This window comes from Sciurus carolinensis, chromosome 14, assembly GCF_902686445.1.
Source record: "Sciurus carolinensis chromosome 14, mSciCar1.2, whole genome shotgun sequence".
In the NCBI taxonomy this organism is placed as follows: domain Eukaryota; kingdom Metazoa; phylum Chordata; class Mammalia; order Rodentia; family Sciuridae; genus Sciurus; species Sciurus carolinensis.
In genome coordinates, this window is record NC_062226.1 from 8,236,442 (window position 1) to 8,242,441 (window position 6,000).

The 6,000-nt window shown below is 46.7% G+C and overlaps 1 protein-coding gene across 8 annotated transcripts in view; it reads right to left on the reverse strand.

The window, feature by feature from the left end:
- The window catches only part of Ralgps1 (Ral GEF with PH domain and SH3 binding motif 1), a 245,413-nt gene extending 245,078 nt beyond the window's left edge, over positions 1-335 (reverse strand). For 7 of the 8 annotated variants that reach the window (XM_047523697.1, XM_047523694.1, XM_047523696.1 and 4 more), the window contains exon 1: positions 132-335. The gene's annotated coding sequence lies outside the window, so the exon portion shown is untranslated. Of the gene's footprint in view, positions 1-69 lie in introns of all 8 variants that reach the window. The other variant, XM_047523689.1, reaches the window with a different exon arrangement.
- Between the last annotated feature and the right edge of the window lie 5,665 nt (positions 336-6,000).

The window sequence follows — 6,000 nt, forward strand, 5'->3', positions numbered from 1 at the left end:
CCCGGGCCCGCCTCCCGCGCCCAGGCCCCTCCCTCCCGGACAGCGGCCCTCGGGTCCCGCCCCCCGCACCTGCAGCTCCCTCGGGCCCGGCCCTCAGGGCCCCGCCCCGCCCCGCCGGCCGCTCCTCTCACCGCCGCCGCCGCAGTCCCGGCCGGTCACCTTGACTCGGGCCGCAGTGGCTGCCGCCGCCTCCTCATGGCCCTGGGAGCGGCTCAGCGGCAGCGGCGCCTTCGCTTGGAGGCCGGGGCCGGGCGGAGCCGGGCCGGGGCCGGGCCGGGCGCAGCTGGAGCGCGGGCCGACGCGGGAGCAGAGCCGGTGCCCAGCCGCAGTAGGAACCGTCGGCTCCCGGGCCTGAGCGGCGGGCAACACAGCCAATCGGCACGCGGCTCCAGACCAGCCCCCCCCCAACCAGCTCGTCGCAGGGGCGGAGACACGCAAATTGACCGACTGGTCGCTTCAGTGCGCAGCCGCTGCAGCCGCGATCCTCTCCTGCCTGGGCCTTCGCGCGCTGGTAGACGCCGGCTCAGCCTTCAAGGATGCTCCGCTGCCCTCGCAGCGGGCTCGTTGCCCCGCCATGCCCATCCTCTCCCTAAAAATAGCCGTGCATCTAATTTCTCACACATCCTTTCAGGCCTCACCAATTCCCCCCTTAAACCCTTACCTAAGATTTATCATTTTCGACAAAAAATGGTTTCGTGAAGGAAGGAACACCTTAGTACCCATTCTTTTAAGACTGAGGTAGGCACCAAGCACAGAACGTCTGAGCCACAAGACACCTCGGAGATTCTCAGGTCCAACCCAATTATTTAACAACGGTGCAAAGTTAGACCCAACCAGGTGAAGGGTCTTGCCCAAGACTACTCAAGTGCCTACCTGGGGAATGAGCCTGGATCCTGCCTCCTGCACCAGCACCTTTACTCTGTGCCAGCCAGGTACAATGAGGTAGGTGAGCACAGAGGTTGTCTTTTGCTTAAAGTCACAGAAATAAGTTACAAAGATCGTCAAAGCCTAATCTGTGAAGACCTGGGAGAACCAGAACCACAGTGAAACCGTTCTGTGCCCCATAGAAAGGAGATAGAATACCTTTCCCTACTCCGGATGCTTCTTGGACACGTAGACAAATAGAATATCTTTTTCACGATTTTCAAATTAATTGTGCATTACTGCATATCATGTGGAAAAATGTGTGTACTGTGCTTCCCAGAGCTTATAGAAGGAAAAAAGAAGCAAGAAAAATAGAGTCAATAGAAATTACACCATTTCTAAGTCTTGGAGGAATCTTTGAGGGAAACTTCTGCTATTGTAGTAAGAAAATAGTAATCATCAGAGAATATTCTTAACTATTTTACTTAAAGAGAACAAGAGACTTAATAGGCAATGGTTCTGCTCAGATTCTCTGTATTCAGAAACGTACAGTGCAAAAACTGGGGAGACACATTGCCAGAGACCAATCCCTGGTTCTGCCACTGGTGGGCAAGGTATTCAACCTTTCTGTGCCTCCATTTCTTTATTAAGAAAATGAAAGTAATGAAAATAGCACCCTTTTCAGACAGGCATTACTGCCTCCACCTCTTCTCCTAGCAGCCCAGGTGGTAGCCAGGGTTAAATTCCAGAATAACCTGATGGGGGATATACTGGACCAACTAGGGGGACGGATATATACTCGAATTGCAAGAATTAACCAGTATGTACTAATTGAAGCCAAGAGAATATCCCTGGGATTGGATTTTCAGCACGCTTGATCAAGGAAACTGGAACATAAGACTGAGTAAGCAAGAAATCTCGGGATATGGGATTTAACACCCTACTTGGGGCCCAGTAACTGGGGTGGCAAAAAGAGTGGCAATTCTCAGTAAACTAGAATTATCTGTTTCTTCCTCTACCCCGGCAGATGGTAGAAGTAGACACCCTGAAATGGACACACAGGTGATCCTCATTACTCACAGATTCCAATTCCATATTTGTGAATTAGCCTACTCAGAAGAATTCATTTGTAACCCCAAAATGAATACTTGCAACACTTCCATGGGCTGGAATGTTCCATGGTCATGCACAGAAGGATGAAAATTTTGAGTCAGCCAAAGTGCAGGTTTCCAGCTGAGATCAAATAAAGTGTCATTCTGCCTTTTTGTTTCAGTTTTCATACTGTAAACAAGTGCACTTTCTCATTCAGTGCTTATTTTTGCATTTTTGTGCTTTTTTGGTTATTTCACTGTTTAAAATAGTCCCCAGGCATAGTGTCGAAATGCTGTCTAGGGTTCCTGGATTTTTTTTTTTTTTTTTTTTTTCGGTACTGGGGATCAAACTCAGGGCCTTGTGCTTGCAAGGCAAGCTATCTATCCACTCTTTTTGCAAGCTATCTATGCCACTCTTTTTGCAGCTAAGCTATCTCCCCAGCCCATTCCTGGATATTCTTGAGCTCATTCCTCATATACCATTTCCACTTGATGTTGGATCACTACTACCTGTGCCCAACCTTATGGCTTCATGGATCAAATAATACTCAGCTCATGATGAGCAGCTCAGTCACATGGTCATTCAATGGTTCAGTGTTAAATACTCAGTTTCAATAAGAGCTCAGTAGTAAGATCTGAGCTGTGGTTCTGCAAAGGTCTGAATTTTGATTCTCCTACTGAGGCTTGGCCAAGTCTCAAAGAGCACTCCCATTAGCCATATGCACTCAGAGTGTCATAGAATCTGCTGGTTCAAAAGGCCCACGTGGCAGAGCACCTTGAGTTGCAGCCTGGATTCCATCAGACCTTCTTGTTCTAGGTCCTACCCAAAACCAACACTCAACAGGTTACCTGTGAAGTGGGTCAGGGGAGCCCACTTGAATATAACATCCAGTGCCTCCCAAATTCATAAGGGCTCACCAAATATTGTGTCCCTTTTTAATGATAAGCTTGTAAGGTGAAACATTTCTATTTCACATTGGGAGGAAATTCCAACATCCTCCCAGACCTCTAGACCCTCAGAAACTTCACTGAGTTGGTGGGGTCCTGAAATATGGGGTATGCAACTCCCTAGCTGGTGGTGTCTTTGTAAGGCATGTGAGGTACTTACTACTCCCTGCTTTTTTAGGCGGGGCAGGGGGAGGATGTTGGTACTTGGGATTGAACCCAGGGATGCTTCACCACTGAGCCATGTCCCCAGTTCTTTTTTTTTTTTTTTTTTTTTTTTTTTTTTTGTGTATTTCATTTAGAGATAGGGTCTTGCTAAATTGATGAGGCTAGCTTTGAACCTGTGATCCTCCTGACTCAGTCTCCCGAGCTGCTGGGGTTCCAGGTGTGCACCACCAGGCCCGGTGCTATTCCTACTAAATAATCTGATTGTGGAGGAATGGCTCCTCCATGGCGCCTCAGAGACTTGCACACATTCGCAGAAGTCCTGCAGCAAATGCTTAGTGGCAGCTTCTCTGAGACTTGGAAGAATGCCTTGTAACCCTCCTGGAACATAAGATGGGAGGTTTGTGGAGTTGTCTTGAGACCATCTCCCACTCACCTCTCTATCTCCCCTGAGTACTGTCATGAGACAACTGATCACCTCCCAGGCTCTGATGAGGTATGAGAATTCCTAGGTCGACCCCTCAGAACAGAGCTACAGAATCTGTCCTATAAACTGCTCAGCTGTAGTCTGGTATCACCTCCTTAGCAACAGGGGGTCTCACTGCAGTCTTCAGCCTCTTTTGTTTTGGTATGGTTGTTATTGGTGTGTGAGATAACAATCATTGGGGGCAGCATCTTTGGCTACTCTTCTTACTAAGTAATAAACTGAATCTAAAAATGAATCATTATAACCTTACCAATCATCAGCTAGGCCTTGGCTAGCTTGACACCAACACCCATTATTTATCAACAGAGTGGGCCAGTTGATGCTCTGTGTAATTTCAAGACAATCAAGATCTCTAGGGATTTGATTATTAGAAAGACAAAAGGATCTGAGAAGCCCTAAGGCAAGACCAAAAAGATGTATGGTCAGTCCACCACCATGTTAGGTCAAAGCAAATGACTTCTGGTGGCCCCTGCAATTTTGCAGAGAAAAAAATATTGTTTTTTCTAAATCAGTATCTGCACACCAGGTACCAAGGACTGTGTTGATTTTCCTCAGTAGAGATTCCATAGCTGGAATAGTAGTTGCAATTGGAGTAACAATTCTATGATAAAATTTTTAAAAATACATAGATATGATCTTCATCCCTGAATCCTGGTACAGAGTTCCTAAAATCCTTATTTCCCAAGTGACAGGGTTGAGCAGAATGTCATTTGTTATTCATATTATACCCCTTTCAATCACACCTGGGTTTAAATGGGGATGTTTACCAGAGGAAACAACCATGTATTTGAGGTTTGGAACTCTGAGCCAACCACCCAACCTCCAGGGAAGGGAAAAGGGTTAGAAATTGAGTTCAATCACCCACGGTCAGTGATCGGCCCACCACATCTTACATAATGACACTTGAACCAAATCCCCAAAACTATGGGGTTCAGAGAGTGTCCAGGCTGAACACATCAAGGTGTCAGAGGGTGCCGAGCCCAGAGGTGGCAGGGAAACTCTTTACCCCTTCCTACATACCTTGCCATATGCATCTCTCACATGTGGCTGCTTCTGAGTTAAGGAATTTATTAAAAAAAAAAAAAAACAGTAACAGTAAGCAAAGTGCCACCTTGTATTCTGCAAGCCATTCTAGAAAAGTATCAAGGATGAGAAGAGGGTCTTGAGAACCCCTACATTCTAGCTGGTTGATAAGAAGTACAAGAGGCATCTGAATGGGTGTAGTCTTACGGGACTGAGCCCTTGACCTGCGGGGTCTGCTCTAACTCCAGGTAGGTAATGTCAGAACTGAACCACTGTTGGTATACGAAGAGTTGGAGAATTGTTAATAACCATCAATAATAACCCCCATGTGGTGTCAGAGCCCTGTGCATAGAAATAGACCACAGTTCATCCAGTCCACAGATATTCTTCAAGACTGTGCCTTCTGTACAGGCCAGCAGGAAAATTAAATGGGGATTGATAGGAATCACCACCCCAGTATATTTCAAGCCTTTCTTGGTGCTCGTATGCATTTCCCCCAAGACAAAGTATTTCTTTTGGTTGAGTAACCTAGTAAGGAGAGGAATTCCAGGGGCTTCCCCTTGGCTCTGCCTGCCATAAAAATCTTCTCTCCACAGGTTAGAGAGCCTGTATGGGGAGAGCAAGGGAAATGGAGATAAAGCAGGTCTGCAAAGCTACTGGGTCCACAGTGAGAAAGTCTTTGGCTAAAATTCCATTTTTTTTTTTTCCTCTGCTTACCATAGGCAGTTGGTGGGCCACAGGGGTTTTTTGTTTGTTTGTTTGTTTTTTGGTTTTTTTTTTTTTGTTTTTTTGTTTTTTTGTAGTGCTGGGCTTGCAAGGCGAGTGCTCTACCAACTGAGCTATATCCCCAGCCCTTCACAGTGGTATTTTATGTCTCCAGGCATCAACATCTATATAGAGTCTTCAATGGACCAAATGTTTATGTCTCCACAAACTCTTATGTAGAAATCCTAGCCCCTAAGGTGATGGCATTTGGAGATGGGGCCACCTGAGGGAGGCAATAGGTCATGAGGACAGAGCCCTCGTGAAAGGGATCAATACCCTTATAAAAGAGACGCCGGAGAGATTCCTTGCTCCTTCCATTTGTGGGGCTACATTGAGAAGATGGCTGTCTGAGAAAGTGGGGCCTTCATTAGCACCAGCTCCTTGGACTTCCTAGCCTCCAGAACTGTGAGAAATAAATCTCTGTTGTTTATAAGCCAACCAAGTCTATAGCATTTTATTATAGCAGCACAAACATATAAAGGTGGAGCCAGTGTCTAAGAGTCCTCAGAAGGTGCACAATCACTCACTCCAGTAAATCCTGAAGCGAGTCTCTTGAAGAAGGCTGGCAAAAGAGATCACAGTATTTTCTTGTGCCAATGCAGCAGAATCCTTTCTTGAGAAAACCTGACTTCTCCTCTACCGTGGGGATCAAGGGCTATG